Source organism: Crocodylus siamensis, chromosome 13 (assembly GCF_052110815.1).
Source record: "Crocodylus siamensis isolate JL-2025a chromosome 13, ASM5211081v1, whole genome shotgun sequence".
NCBI lineage: Eukaryota > Metazoa > Chordata > Crocodylia > Crocodylidae > Crocodylus > Crocodylus siamensis.
Window position 1 is genome coordinate 19498732 of NC_143407.1, and position 16496 is coordinate 19515227.

The window sequence follows — 16496 nt, forward strand, 5'->3', positions numbered from 1 at the left end:
GTTGAGTTAGATCGGATATGGCATTATACCATACAGGCACTTTAAACCGTTTCAGGCTGGACATAAGGAAGAACTTCTTTACTGTCCAAGCGCCCAAGGTCTAGAATAGACTGCTACCAGAGGTGGTTCAAGCACCTACCTTGAACGCCTTCAAAAGACCCCTTCTGACTTCCTGCTCCTGGGGCAGGGGGCTGGACTCAATGATCTTCTGAGGTCCATTCTAGCCCTAATGTCTATGAAATCTATGAAATCTAAGATAATTCTTTTGTCAGGCAGTACTGTCCTATGGTGGAGTTAATTAATTTACTACAGCCTAATAGGAGCACACATGTAGACTGTGACACTTTACTGTGGAGCTAATTAGTCAATAAAGCACATGAGTAAATGCCCCCCATGCTGCATGCCCTCCGTTCCCATGATGCTCAATTTCCCATAGAATTAGACTGTAAGGGCACAGACTATCTGAGATCCTGGCACTTTCAGCTCCTCTTGCTTGCAAAGGGAACTAAAAACGTTTGGCTCCTCACCAAGATCTGACTTTTTGTGCAACATGGCCCATGGCCATCTATTCTTCAGGGCAAGAATGTGAACTACAGCAGGTTTCTCCAAGCAACCAAAAGCAGTTGACACCCTTGGGTATCACAGAAGGGCTACAGAGCTCACCATCTCTCAGCAAGGTCCTAATGACACACCATCAACCATCCAATGGGGTTGGAACAGCTTGTTTAAGGATCTCAAACTGGCTCACAATCCTACTTATAATAGGACCTAGAAAAACCCCACAGGAAGGGAGACTTTTGCAGCAAGCAGCAGGCCCTGCAGTTAGCAGGGGATGCTGGCAACCCTGGGCATCCACCACTGAAAGTAGTTGTTCCTCACACATTTACCTAGTTGGCTCTTATTCCTCATTCCAACAGAGACACTCCCTTCATTTCTTATTCTAGACCAGTGATGTACAACCAAGGTGCCACAGCACCCTGGAGTGCTGTGAGATCCTTTTAAGGGTGTTACAGGGAGCCACGCAATATTACCACCCTCATTCATCCTCAAACAAGCAGGCAGAAGTGCTGGTTGCTTCTATATCATTATTCCCCCGTCTCATCAGTAGGGGTGTGCAAAGTGGGCCCTATTCAATTCAGATTCGGAATTGATATGAATCAAGGACAGCGATTCAGTTCATTGATTCAGATCACTGTCCCCAATTCGATTTGGCCAAATCCAAATCTGAAGATTCAATGCTGATTCAGAGAATCAGCGATTTGGACATAGACACAGCTTTAAATGGTTTTTTCTACATACCCCAAGGTACCAGCATGGCTCATGATTGCTGCAATGCTGGGGCAGATGGAGCGTCCCACAGGAGTGCGTGTGGGCCTCCACGTGCTTAGTGGCAAACCCAGAAGTGGACCGGAAGGGGCCACTTCTGGGTCCACTGGGAAGTGAACAGGGGGACCTCTGCTCCCCACCTGGCTTAGTAATCGGCTGCAGGGGGAAATCTGGGTGACCCCCTGAGACTCAGGAGGCACCAGCCACCAAGACGGGTGGTGGGGGAGAGCGCATTTTCCAGCAGGCCTGGAAGTGGACCGGAAATGCTTCTGGTCCATTTCTGGGTCTGCTGCCAAGCATGTGCCCTCGCCCCCACTCCTATGATATGCTCCATGCACCCCAGGACATCAGCATTCACGACTCAATCCTGGTACCTCGAGGTATGTAGAAAAAAACATTTAAAGATGTGTCTGTGGCCGAATTGCCAAATCTCTCCAAATCAATTCAGAGGGTTCAATTCGATTCAGAGAGATTAAAGGGTCCTCTGATTCAATTTGTATTTGGAGATTTGGCCACTAAATTGGCCTGAATCTCTACCGAATCAAATCAGGGACCGAAGTTTCGCACAGCCCTACTCATTAGACCCAAAGCCTTCCAAAAACCCTGCTGTTAATTAGAGCTGTGAGATGAAATTTTCCACACAGAAATTTTTTCTTACCAAAAAGCACAGATTAAAACTAATGACATATTTCACAAACTTGTATCAAGTTCAGCAAATTGTTTCAAGAAAAATAATTGACAAGACTTCCAGGAAAGCTGAAATGTTTGGCTTTGACAATTCTTTAAAAGAAACGCTTTGAATTTTTTGAGACACAATGTTAATTTCTTTAAAAAGTTGTTTCAGACTTATTATTCAGTTTATTCCTGCCTCCCTCCCCATCCCTCTCTTAAAATGAAGCATAGGACTTCTGGTTCCAAAAGCGGAAATGCCTGTTGCCTGATCTGAAAGGCCCCAGCCTATGGCAGGCTCGTCACCTTCTACCTGAGACCCAGCCATTAGTAGTGGTGGACAGCATACCACACACAGGTCATAACAAGCTTGGCTAGGGAAGCCCATATTGAACATCAGGTTCACTCCTCAAAGCATTAATAAAAAACCTAGTCAGCACCCTGCATCCAACACCATTCTGCTTCCCTTTATTGGCATTTCCAGCTTCTGTTTTGCAGGCAAAGGAAATAAACAAAAAAGTACCTTCCACAGCTATGTCAGGCTGACCTTGTTAAGTCAACATGACCTCAAGCTTCTCTGTGTAATGAAGTCAACTGCATAATTATGGTCGTCTCAGGGAGATGCTAATAAGTCTCGGGGTATGTGAAATGTCACCAGCCAGTAGGAACATGGGGATGGAAATCACAGCAATCACAGCGAGCAGCCTCTCAAAGTTTCGGGGAAGGTGGCTGAGGGCTGTTTGGTTTGTACATTCTTGAAGGATGCTCACCACAGGAGGAAGAAAAATGTTAGAGAGAAAAGATCATCACAAAGGATAACATTTCATACTTCTGCCTCTTGGGTACCATTCTGTACAATGAGGGCCTGTTTTGCATCTCATTTTTACCAGTAATAAGCTGGCACAATGCCAGGGACTTCAACAGTCACTCTTCATTTATAGTGGCCTGTGGGACCCAAGAAGGAATTTAAAGAGAAAGTGTGGCTCAGTGGCTAAAACACTTGCGTAGGAGCCTTGGTATTCCAGACCCTGCTCTGTAACGTGGAGACGTCACTTAACTTTCCATGCTTCAATTCCTACTCTGTAAAACAGGGGCAATAGCTCTTTCCTGTCTTTCACTCGGGCATAAGACTCAACAGCTATCGCAGAATTCAACGGTGCATACACCATGCTCTGTAAAGAATGATGGTGCCAATTCAATGTCATGGGGATGCTGGTAAAACAAATGCATTGAAAACTTGTGAGGTGTTTGGATACTATGGCCAAACCTGGACCATATAAGGACGTAAATGAGAGAGAATTGGCCCTAAATTTTGGGAAGTAAGGAGAGAATGCACCAGAAAAAAAAATCTAGGTTGTTATAATAAGCAAAAGCAGAGAGATATGGTTGCTCATTATAACCCCTCATTTTTTATTTTTTGAACCAAATCCCCACCCCATTCATTTCAGTGTGGACAGGATCATGGTCATAGGAAAAGAAGAAATGGAACTGGAAATTAGTAGAGCTGTATTACTACGAGTTGTGTCCTCCAGAGGATTGGAATAGCTCATTTATTCAATTTTACCACACATCTTCAATCCATAGACTGATGAGGGATCTCTTTTGAGAACAGGCTTTTGCCATGTTTCAAGGTACAAAGAGTAGCAAGCCTTTCAATGAGAACAGTTATTGTCATTGTTTTTTATCATTCTCATGAACTAAGGACAAAAGTGAAGGCTTCATGGGAGGGAGAGGACACAGTGTATGCATCTTCAACAGGCTTTACTGAATCAAATGTGAAATGGTAGCTGGGCTCAGCAACAGCAAAAATTTCAAGGGACAGTGCCCTGAAAAGAAAAGCATCTCTCTGACATATCTCATTTCACCAGCTTTCTATAAAGTTTTATCTTCAGCTTTTTCTTCCTTCCATGAGGTGTTTCACAGTATTTCAGGAAAAAAAAGCAAAGGATGATCAATGGAAGTACTGAATTTGTAGTCTCTAAGAAAGGACTGGATTAAGGGTTCCAATACAAGGCACATCCAAGCTCAGTCCTCCCCCTTTTGAGGTCACGTCATCTACAGGAGACCAGTCCCCCTCATACTAAGTAGATTCTAAGCTTTCAGGGCAGAGATTGTCTTTCTATTTCACCTATGCCTATACCTATATCTATACCTAAATGTATGTGCATGTGTACAGAACTCAGCATAGTGGACTACAATCCATGATCAGACTTTTATATAAAACAACATCAACAATAATTTCTATCACCAACATCTATCATTTATTTTTTGTTCTTCCTTCTCAATTAGAGGCTTCTAAAGTCATGCACAATACAATTTAATTGTGTGTTTTACAGAGACGTTCTCCTCCCTCCTCCCCTCCATAACTGAAATAAAATTGAGACCAATACCCATAAAGGAGAATACTAAAATAATCTCTTCCATTACATCCTAATTTAACAACTTCCCTTTGTTGCACAACACACCTGTCTGTCTTTGTCTGTTAGTAATGTGCTCCTTCATTCCTTCTTTGAGAATCCCCCTTTCCATCAAATCCCTCCTCCTGGCACACTAACATACAGATTACTTTTTCATAAGATGCAATTTCACCCAGATCTCATTACTTACTCTCTTAATGTATTTTCTAAGTTTGTTTCATCTACAATGTCTCTCTCACTTTGTTCTGCTGATAAAATGCCCAGGCAAGGTGCTTTGGAAAGCAGCTTGCTGGAGCACATTAACTAAACCTCTTCTTGTTTTGGGAATTGATGTCTAGCCTTCCTGAATTTGGATACCAAAGGCAGAATTTGACCCAGCTATGTATAGTGCAGAGGGGGCACTAGACAGCAGCACCACCTTCATTATGATCCTTTGTATTACTATAGCACATGGACTAACTAGAAAATAGAGAGAGAGGAGGGATAGCCTGCAGAAAATTCCGAGTCTTTTGCCAAAAGCCAGCACATTTTCATTCATAGTTTCACAGTTTCTAGGGTCGGAAGGGACCTGAGCAGATCATCGAGTTGGACCCCCTGCCATGGCAGGAAAGAGTACTGGGGTCAAACGACCCCAGCAAGGTGTTCATTTAGCCTCCTCTTGAAGACCCCCAGAGTAGGAGCCAGCACCACTTTGCTTGGAAGTTGGATCGAGATCCTAGCCGCCCTGACAGTGAAGTAGCGCCTCCGATATCTAGCCTAAATCTACCCTCTTCCAGCTTGTGACCGTTATTTCTAGTCACTCCTGGCAGTGCTCAGGGAAACAGGGACTCCCCCAGTGCCTGCTGGTCCCCTCTGACTAGTTTGTAACAGGCCACTAGATCCCCCCTCAGCCTTCTCTTGTGGAGGCTGAACAGGTTCAGTTCCCGTAACCTCCTTGGACCTGCTTGAGAAGCATCTGTGGATGCATGACAAGGTGCGGTTGGCCTTCCTGACTGCATCCCCACACTGCTGGCCCATCTTCATCTTGGCATCAATGATGACTCCAAGATCCTTTTCTGCCTCTGTGCTGACAAGAAGGGAGTTCCCCAGCCTGTAGGTATGGTGCTGATTGTTCCTCCCCAGGTGCATCACCTTGCACTTGTCAGTGTTGAATCCCATCCTATTCCCATCCGCCCACCCCTGTAGCCTGTCTAAGTCTGATTGCAGCCTATTCCTCCCTTCTAGCATGCCCACATCCCCCCACATCTTAGTGTCATCAGCAAATTTGAACAGGGTGCTATTTATCCCCTCGTCCAAGTCACTGATGAAGATGCTGAACAGTGAGGGCCCAAGGACCGAGCCCTGGGGGACCCCACTGCCCACGTCCCTCCAGGTCGAAAATGACCCATCCACCACCACTCTCTGGGTGCGGCCCTCCAGCCAGTTGGTGGCACTTATTTCACTGGGCATGTCTACACGTGATGCTACATCACCAGAGCAATGTGCTACAGCAACACAGCATCAGTTGGTGACCCAATTGACTGTGTGGGTGTCGACACCACAGTCCCCCAGTTTCTTAATGAGAACAGGGTGTGAGACAGTGTTGAAGGCCTACCGAAAGTCCAGAAAGACTAAGTCCACTCCTACCCCTGCGTCTAAGGATTTGGTGACCTGGTCATAGAAGGCCACCAGGTTGGTCTGACAGGATCTACCACTAATGAACCTGTGTTGGCTGCCCCTAAGCATAATCTCCCCTGCTGGCCCCTTGTGGATATGCACCAGAATAATTCTCTCAGAAAGCTTACCCAGGATTGAGGTAAAACTAACTGGCCTATAGTTCCCCGGGTCCTCCTTCCTCCCTTTTTTGAAAATGGGAACAACACTGGCCCTCTTCCAGTCCTCTGGCACCACACCAGAGCACCATGAGTGCTCGTAAAGCTGTGCCAGGGGTCCTGCAATGACCTCAGCCAATTCCCTCAGTACTCAAGGGTGGAGATCGTCCGGACCAGCTGACTTGAATACATCCAGTCCCTCCAGAAGTTCCCTAACTAGTTCCTCACTAACCCTTGGCCTAGGTGCACCTAGGGTCTAAAGGGGGACTGGGTGGGGGGTGGCTTTTCCCGTCCCTGCTCAGGAAAATGTAGGCAAAGAAATCGTTAAATATGCTAGCTTTGTCATCGGGTGTGACGACCAAATTTCCTAGCTTGTCCTGCAGGGGGCCCACATTACCCAGAACCTTCTTTTTGCCCCCTATGTATTTAAAAAAGGACTTCTTGTTGTCCTTGATCCGGGAAGTTAGTCCCAATTCCATCTCCGCCTTGGCCTCCCTGACTGCTCCCCTGCAGTCCTGAGCAACCGCAGTATAATCCTCCCTGGTGATGGCCCTTCCCTTCCATTGGATGTACACCTCCCTTTTAGCTAGGAGATGTTCCCGGATACTTTTGGTGAGCCATGGGGGCTTTTTCGCCCTCCTGCCCCCTCAGAAATGATGCTATGGTGAATTATGGAAGTTGTAGCTCAGAAGTCCTATGTGCCTCATCTCCTCTAAGGTACAGACTCTATTTCCTATGATCTCATCATTATCTCCTCTCTTAGTGAGAGGTGGGTTGGAACATCACGGCAGTGGTATGGCTCCAGAGTACTAGTGGAGATGAAGTCCTGCTGAGGAGCTCAGTCCACAGAGGAGCAAGAAGTTGTAAGAGACTACGAAAGTACTCCTGAACTGAAATATTTCAGAATTTGGTTGAAAGTCAGACACAGTTTGGGTTTTGAACATTTGGTTTTATAACGAAGGAGTTTTGTTTTGTTTTTTCCATGTGGGAAAGAGGCATTTCTGGGAGAAAGAAGTTTTTGAAAAACCCACTTTTATATTAAAGTGGTGTAGATTACCTCTACTTATCAACCAGAGGTGGCAAATGAAAGTAAGGTATCACTCTGCCAAGCATATGAACTAAGAACCAGGTTCTAACACCATCACTTAGTGAGATTGCTGGATAAGAAAGATGCAAACCAGTTTGAGACAAAAGAGAGTTGAGAGCTTAAGAGATTGCCCTAGAGTCACAAAGGGGCTAATGGCAGGAGAGGAAATCCAGCTTACATCTACTGAATACCAACCTACCCCTGCAACCACTTGGCAAGGTTTCCTTTTTCCACCTCTGTCTGTCTCAGAGGAATGAATCCTAGATCTTCAGTACCAATGTACAGGTCTTTCCTACTTGAACTAAAGGACAAGCTGGTTCTTATGGCTTTTATCCTCCCTTTGGTCCAGTTTTGAAAGGAGAAGATAGCCACATTTCCTAAGCTTTACATTCCACCTGTGCCATGATTTAGGAGTGTGCAGTGCATGATTCTCTTGGCAGAGGGTCACACCGACTTTCTCCTTGCCTCTTTTGTGATAGCAAGCTCCCCAGGGATTCATAAGCAGAATGAAAAATCCACTCTGACCACACAAAAACTGCAAATATAGCCAGTCCCTGCACATGGAAGCCCAGGATGTGAAAGTCTCATTCTTCTGTCATCCAATTCCTTGAGCATTGGTTAGCCCAGATCTGGCCATTAGACTGGCATTTTTCCAAGCCTAACCATGCCCCCGCCCTTTCAGGTCACTGATGAAACTTCCCTCTCGTGAATACATTTATGTCAACTCTGGGCACTTTTGAACAATCTCCTTATATTTATTATTGAGCATTAACCAATAATGCTGCTGGTGAACAACCACTCCACCATGAAGCCTATGCATTGAAATCTACAGTCTGCCAATATCAGAACTTAACAGCAGACCCAGTCCTGAGGAATGAGAAGTCTGCCATAAGAGGCTTGAAGTATAACTTTGGGTCCGAACTGAACTCAAGCCAAAAAGAAGGATGGAAAAAAGCTGTAATTACAGGCAATATTTTTACTCCTTAGAAGATTAACAGGTCAGCAGAAGAATTTAAGTATCATTAATTTTTGGATTCCAATTTAATAGCAAATAATCCAGCACTCAGATATGAAGAAAATATTACCCTTGAGAATTCTCACCAAGTCCATAGGAGGCAAGACCACAGCAAAGGTCAACAATTAAACAGACAGCCCTTCATGCCGACGTGTATAAAAACAACTTGTCTCCTCCCAGCCCCCACCCTTTCTTGTGCATGCTGGAGCTTAAATAAGACTCTCTATTCAATAGCACTCCCATTTTTCAGTAACATTCAGGCAAACACACCATTTTTAATGTTTCTGAAGGGGGAAATTTATTAAAGAGGCAGTGTATTAAAAATATGCAAATGAACCCAGTAACTATGCAGCCCCATGAGATTGCAGGCTGAAATGTCATCTGGTTTTTTTCTCCATTTTTATGCACTAGGATGCTTTATAGGTCCCCTTTTTTATACTGTAACTGGGAGCATGATAGATATTTAATCTGTTTGAAAATAATTGCAGTAATAATGATTATTTTATTGGGTTTAAATACGTCCTGAAAAGGAAAAAAAATGCACTGAAATTCCACGGAAGAGAGAAAGAGTTGCCATGTATGTATGTAAAAAGGCTACATGCCTCTGCGTGTGTATGTGTGTGCGCGTGCACACGCGTAAGAGAGGGAAAGAAGTGTGTAGCAGTGCACATATTTGGGTACAGGCGTGTGTGTGTGTCAATATCTAAATCTGTTTGTGTATGCATGCATATCTAGTGGCACATGTGTGCCTATGTATGTGCATGACTATCTAGTTGTGTACACATTTGTGTACACGTTTGGTTATAGTTATCTATCTGTGAAGGCAGACAGAAGAATATATGCACATGCATACACCTCTGCAGGAATGCCTGACTATGTATGTACCATATTTGCCTCCAACTATGTTAGGACCCTGACTTGACAGAACTATAAGGAGAGCCATCCCCATGTCACTCCCATGGCATTGTTGAACTCACCCCTGAGATGCATTTGGCCTCAAACTCTATGCTCAAGTCCCCTCCTGTCTCTCAGGAGATTTCCAGTTCTAGAAAAAGAACACCAGGGACCAATTGTCCCATTCAGACCCCTTACATGTGGGGAAAATGTCTTATAAGAAACTACCCTCCTTCCAGTTCTTCCTAAAACCATACCCCTGGCTTCTTGCCGGCCAAAATCTGTAACCTGACAACAACTAGGGAAGGGACTGGGCTGTGACAGCTTCTCCAGATTGGCTGTAAATTACACATAACACTATTATTTTGTCACCTCATCCTCCCTTTTTCACTGCACTCATTTGTCTTATCCACATTTTAGCCTTTGTTTTAGAGACTGCAGTTTCCCTGGAACTGGGATGGTTATGGTCAATTGGTCATGAGTGTATACAGTGTCTTGCACCCTGGGCCCCTAACGTGGCTGTAGTATCTACAGGCTACTGCATCATAACTAACAACTCTAAGGCTTTGTAAGAGCAACATTGAGATGGGAACATTTATTTTCATGCCCACAGGATCCCTCTCCAAATCTCCTCTTTGAAGCTTCTATGCTAAACATCCCCAGGGTGCCCAAAAGCAGTGTGAGACCAGCACTCTCTGCTCTTAATTCCAGGGAAAGGGCATCTTTCAAGTTATTGTTATAACTTCTTCATACCCAATCCCTACCTAACGCCAAAGAAAATTATCTGGAGCCTTTTTCACTCACTCACTTCCCTCGTTCTTATCCTCCAGATTACCGCAAAGCAAGTCTTTGCTTGCAAAGGAAGATAATGTAAAAGCCAGATTTGGCCCTTACCAATTTGTGAAGACTTCCCAAGCTACATGTACAGCACTGGAAAGAAAGGAGAAGTATTCCATTGTACCACACTCATTTCTCATTACAGCATTCACATCCGGCACTGTCAGGTGACAGATTCTGAAGCCAGGAGGGGCCATAACAGGCAACTTTTCAGGTCTCCTGCCAACAACAACATGGAAGGGGGTTTCTCAGAGCCACAGAGTGACCCAGAAGTAGACCCAGGATTAAATCTTAGGCCTTCCAGTGCTAACATCAGGCTTCCAAATTACATGGCCTGCCTTTGGCAGTAAAAGATCCTGATGTCTATGGAAAGCACAGGGTGACTATTGTTCTTCCTTACCCTGGCTCAACAGGACTGAGGTAGCTAAAGGGAATGTTTGCTAAATAAAAGGGTATTTGAGGAGGTCTGATATGTGATGGGGCTTCTATAGAAGAGCACAGAAGGAAAGAAAAGGAAATGCAAAATTAGCCATCCCCAGCACTGAGGAGAGAAAATACTGAGTAGGTCTCTCTCAGACTATCTCCATATTTCAGAGCTGTCTGTATGCATATTACTATCATTTCTACCAGACAACAGCTGTCAGATGGAAAGCAGATCAACTGTATCCAGTGTACTGAGTATGAACAAGATCCCTGAAGTTTCAGGCTTATAAGTAAAAACAATACCATCTGAGCCATACTATGGAATTTATCAGAGCTAGTTGAAGTGCTGGTTGGTTTCAATGGCTTTTTATATGATACTCCCATGAATGTGGGTATAACTTCACCCACAATAGCACTATGACACCAGTCCTGCTGACATCCTATGAGTCCTCAAAGTTTTCAAGAAGAGCACAGGAACAAATCCAGTGGCTTTCATCCTGCAGCTCTACTGAAATCAATATCAAAGTGTAGTCCCATTGATCAGTTGGTGCCAAATGAAGCTCTCTCCATGGGTAGGTACTAATAGACAATGCCAGCTACTAATTTCTATACCCACCCCATTCTTCACATTCAGCACTGAGCACTACTGCCCAGAGGGTGTCCTCAATACATTAAGCTCTTCCTTTCCCTGATATTTAATAGGACAGTTACAGTATGTGAAACCCCAATCAGTTATACAGCATCTATTTATCTCGTGCAGTTGTTAAGCCTCCATCATCAATTGATGCTTAATTATTATACAATAACTGTCTCAATAAATTTAAATGGGAGCCCCTGTTGGAGACACTTCATTTAACAGATGAGCCACCATCTTTCCTCCCATAAATCTCCGCACAGATTGAAATGTCAGAGGGTCTTAAAGCCACTGTAGAGTTGTAGATAATGTCTTTGTTTATGGACAAGAGGAGCATCTCCGGAAAAGCTTCTTGAGTCAGCACAGATTCCGCTTGTTTGGTTTTATGAGAGTGTATGAAGACTATAAACTTGGAACAATTTTTCCAATTACAATTCATATGGCTTATAAATAAATGCACAGTTGTTAGTTCAGTGGGTAGAAAGCTCAATCTCCATCACAGGAAAATGCAACATAGGCCCACCCAGAACTCGGTATCAAGGGGCTTGGTAGTGGTTTACCACTGCATCAGAGGAGTACATCAAGAACTCGGTGAACACCCTGGGGAAGACCAGGAGCAATGGATACAAACTCCTGGAAGGCCACGTCAGGCTCAATTTTTAAAAAATCAGTTAACCCCTGCTGCCCATCCTGAACCATTCTAATGCATATACATGTATCTATAAAACAATTCCCAAAAAGCAAAACTTTAAATACCATTTTCAAGCCATCAACAACCATGTGGTATGGAAAAGGGGCATTGCAGGCTATCATCAGCATGGGATAGAGATGAAGATGGGGATGGAGACAGCGTGGCCTCTCTCCAGTTGAGACAGAAGCGGTGGTGTCTGCCTCTACTCCAACATGCAATGCCATTGGCTCTCCATGTATGAATAGAAAGAGGTATCGTATCCCATATCTCTAATAAGAGCTGCTACCCCTAGTGAGATGGATTGCCACAGTATCTTGTCTCCACAGCAGGACTTGAGAGACACATCTGAGGAGATAACTCCTTGCATGGTACTTCTTGTTGTGTCTCTTGATTATGGCTATCATGAGGCATGGAAAATTCTGGATAAAGACAAATAAACCTTTAAATTCTAAACTTATTTCACTGGGCATGTCTACACGTGATGCTACATCACCAGAGCAATGTGCTACGGCAACATAGCATCAGCAGGCAAAAACCATGATGCTGCAGCTACTTCACCATAGTGATGCACTCCCTCGGTATAGTGTGTCGTTACAGCAATGTAGTGATTAAAAATAACTGCACCACATGGATGGCACAGTACAGGCTGTTACTGCACCATCATTTAATATTTCCAGAAGGAACTACTAAATGAAGGCACAGTAACAATGGTGCCATAGGGGTGTGTGCAGACATGCCCACGGAGACACCAGGCTGGATTAAGTCATTCTTTTTTGTGACTCCTCTTCTAGGCCATTCCTGACTTGTCTCTTTCAAATTCCTTCATCTTGATCCCTTCCCTGCTGTGACTTCCCCTGTGCAAATTAACTAGAGTTTGTTGCTTGGTGCCTCAAACAAGAACCTCCTTTCATCTCAATTAACTCTTTTTGTCAGAGACGGAATAAAAAGCGTAACCAAAAGTTAATTATCCTAATTCAATTTAGCCGTAATTCTTGTGTAGGAAATAGGGAGTGGAGAGTGAGGATGGGAACGCAAGCAGACATGGTTGGAGTGAGGCTCCCTGAGAATAAGCTAATGATCTTCTGTGTGGCTCCTAATGGAAAACACATAAGAAGGGCTTTCGCAGACCTATTTTTCTGGGAATGACAACATGAGAAGAGGCAGGGGTCACAAAATATTGGGTGGGATAATCTCTTGTTCTCTCTCAGCTCCTTTTGAATGTTAAGCTTCTAGAAGCCATAGAAGGGGTGACAGGACCCAGAGAGTATCAGCATGAAAACAGAAAGCAAGGAGGGAAGAGGGAAAAGGAAAGTAAAAAAGGCTAGATGGTCTGGAGTGAAGCAGCGCATCAGGCTTCCCTGGAAAGCAGTCCTAAATGAACTCTACTAATTAACTTCCTTCTCACAGTGTTCTGGCAGGGCTGTGGACTAATTAGAATCCCTCATCCCCACGCAGGAAAGTTGTCCTTGCTTGGCTGCTCAGAGCCGCAGACTTTAGATTGGAGACATATGGCAGCCAGATGAGCCAGAGGAAGTAACACTGCTCATCAGAAAACCTAAACAGTTTGGAATTACCAGACCAGATCAGACGTGTGTCCTCTGTAGTCTGGTAACCTGTCTATCTGCTCACAATGTGGCCTAATTTCCATTGGGTATAAATGGGCTTCTGCCCAATGAAGTGTAACTAGGCCAATTTACAACAGCCAGATAGCCAGCCATATGACTCGCAATTATGTTAAAGTTTCCTGGCACTCCTTACAGTCCTCCTTAGTTTTGACAAAGCTAAATAAAAATGTTTCATCGGAAATCCTTGCTACCTTGCCATTCACCTCAAGGCATATGCATTAGTAAATAGCCTGAACAATCTCCTGACTAACATCGACCTAATAGGATGCCTCCAAGTCACATTTTTCCCTGCTGAGATTTCCCATTTATTTATATATTCTCCACCAGTATTAATCTATCACGGGATTTTAACTTCCATCTCATGGTCACTGTATCTGCTTAACAGTCTCTGGTCAGGAACCTGTATCACAAAGGATTCTGAGATTCAGAAGAAAATAGATATATTCACTCATTCTCTTTTATCCACTGTTCTCTTAACTCTTCTAAAGGATTCTAACAGGTCAGAGGCACAAATTTATTATTACAGAAACCACACTGACTTGTCCCTCATCTTATAGAAAGGCCTAAATATAGACTCTGAAAGCCCCTGCTATCAGATATGTGGAAGAAGTCATCCTACTATGAAGTTGTATGAGCCCCACACAGTTTCCAGATGAAGGATTGGAAGGAAGAGTGACAGTCTCTCAAAGTCATTTTGAGAAGACAGGAGAGATGCTGAATGCCAGCTGCTCCTTCTTTTCATCCGCTCATTCTCAGCCTGTATTGAGCTCCTCTTCCTTTTTTAATGCTTTGACTTTGTAGATTCCTTATGAGGGGGAGCTAGGTCAGGTTTAATGTTGCTGGTCCACCTAGTGTCAAACATCAAAGGAAAGAAAGCAGGAATTGTGGGACTTGATTAAGCTTCATCCACCAATGTAAGTTGCCATTTATGATAGATTGTGCAGATCATCCTTTATCTGTTGGTTTTTCTACAATATTACCTCAGTATCAAAGCCTATCATATCATGAACAAAATTAACCTTACAACACCCTATACAGGTAAGGACATACATTACCCCAGGGAATAGTGTAATATTTAGTACCAGGGAGTCTGTGGTAGACAGCTATAATAGCGCCTGTATTTTCCTGAACCCCAATATCAATGCCAGTCTTGTTTCTTAGTAACAGCAAATATTTTGTAAAAGGGGCAATAATATCAATATTTTAATTGCTATAACGAGGTTTCAGAGTAAACAAGCCATTTAGATAAATCAAATAATTCATACTGGTTCATGCTGTGTTCAGCAGTTAGACAACTGTATTTATGTTATGCTTGCATCTTCTTTTGTGGTTTTCTCCACAACCCACGAACTATTAGAATCTGACCTTATGGAAGGCTCATCTTCTGGAACAAAAGAAGTAGCCACATTGTAGTGACAAATTAGAGTTTAGGGATGTTCCCTAACAGGAGACTGAGGGATTTTAGTTTGGAATTTGGAGATCATTCCTCAGTTAGGGAGCACCTAGTCACTTCGCAAGAGAGGCTCATCTACTGCTCCACAATAAAACCTGTTAGTTTTTATTGCTTTTTATATGCCTGCATTTACTGAACCCAGCAATCACTACATGGTGTCAGGAGTAGTGAATGAGAAAGAACTTAAGAGGAGTTTTGATCCAAACTGACACAGAAGTTGGAAACAGAGCAAGTGGAACAACACGGCCTCATGGAAGGACAAAGGCCTCTGTAAGTGACCTGCCTGCACCATTGCACTCTAAGGACCATTAGGCACAGAAGTTTTGCAACTCCATGTGCCTTCTGATGTCAGGTAATGTAGCAGAGAACTGGAGGGCATACAGACAGACATCTAAGTAGTGCCTAATGGCCACAGGAGCAGAAGGGGAAAATGATGAAGTCAAATCTTCTTTCTCCTTACACATGCTTAGGGAGGGAGCCTTGGCTGTTACTATCCAAATCTGCGGAGTAGCGTCTGCCAAAAAAAAAATAATACATTTGAAAGAATTTTTTTGTGTGTGCAGACAAACTATAGTATAGACCAGTGTAGTACTGAACTGAAGAGTAAAAGTACTCTTAAGAGTAAGAACTGTGCTTTTGGGAGCTTGACAGAATCTCTGATTAGAGATAAGATTATCTGTGGCATTGCAGACACTGAATTACAAGAGAAGCTCATGTGAAAGAGAGACTTGTCCCTAGAAAGGGCTGTCCAAATGTGCAGGGTAGCAGAAACTCTTTGAAGGCCCAGGCTGCACCAAAAGATGTTGTCCATGCAATAGGTCAGGAAGTATGTGGCCAAGAGAAGTCACGACACAGAGTGAAATCTTCCATTGGTTAGGAGCATGCTAAAGGATGGAAAGCAAAAGGACCAACATGCACCAAACAAATGTGCTGCATTTGGAAAGAGGAACCATTTTGCCAGGTGCTGCAGATCCCACCCACAAAAACCTCAAATGCAAACAGTTCAGCACATACCAGAAGAATTTGATATAGCTATGGTAGACTCGAACCAAGTCAATGAGAGGTACTAGATTTGGTCAATGGAAGTGCTAGGAGAAATGGTTTCATTTAAATTGGACACAGGAACTCTGATTACTACCTTACCAGAGCATGAATACTGCAAGTTAAAACTGAGGCCAAAAATAAGTCCAATCAACTTCATGTTACTGACTGGCTATTCAGGAATAAATATACCAGTGAAAGGGAGACATATTGCTAGCATCCACTATAGACGTAGAGCATACAAACTCCCATTCACTGTGATATCTAGGGAGAAGGCACCAATTTTGGGTCTGCCAGCTTATGAAAAACCGGGTTTAGTTAAGCGTGTGCTTGCAGTACAAAAGACTCAACATTCATGCCTCTTGATGATCCTCTTGGCTACAAGAAGCAACCATGATTTCAGCCCTTATGGGAAGAAATGTACCTATGGACACATGCAAATATTATCATCCAGAAAGAGCAAATCTGTAGATAATGTACTGTGTGCAGAAGCACAGCTGTCAAAACTGCAAGTCAGTCAGATCCTAGGATAAGAACTCAAATCTATCAAGACTTAGAACAAAAGCTTCTCAT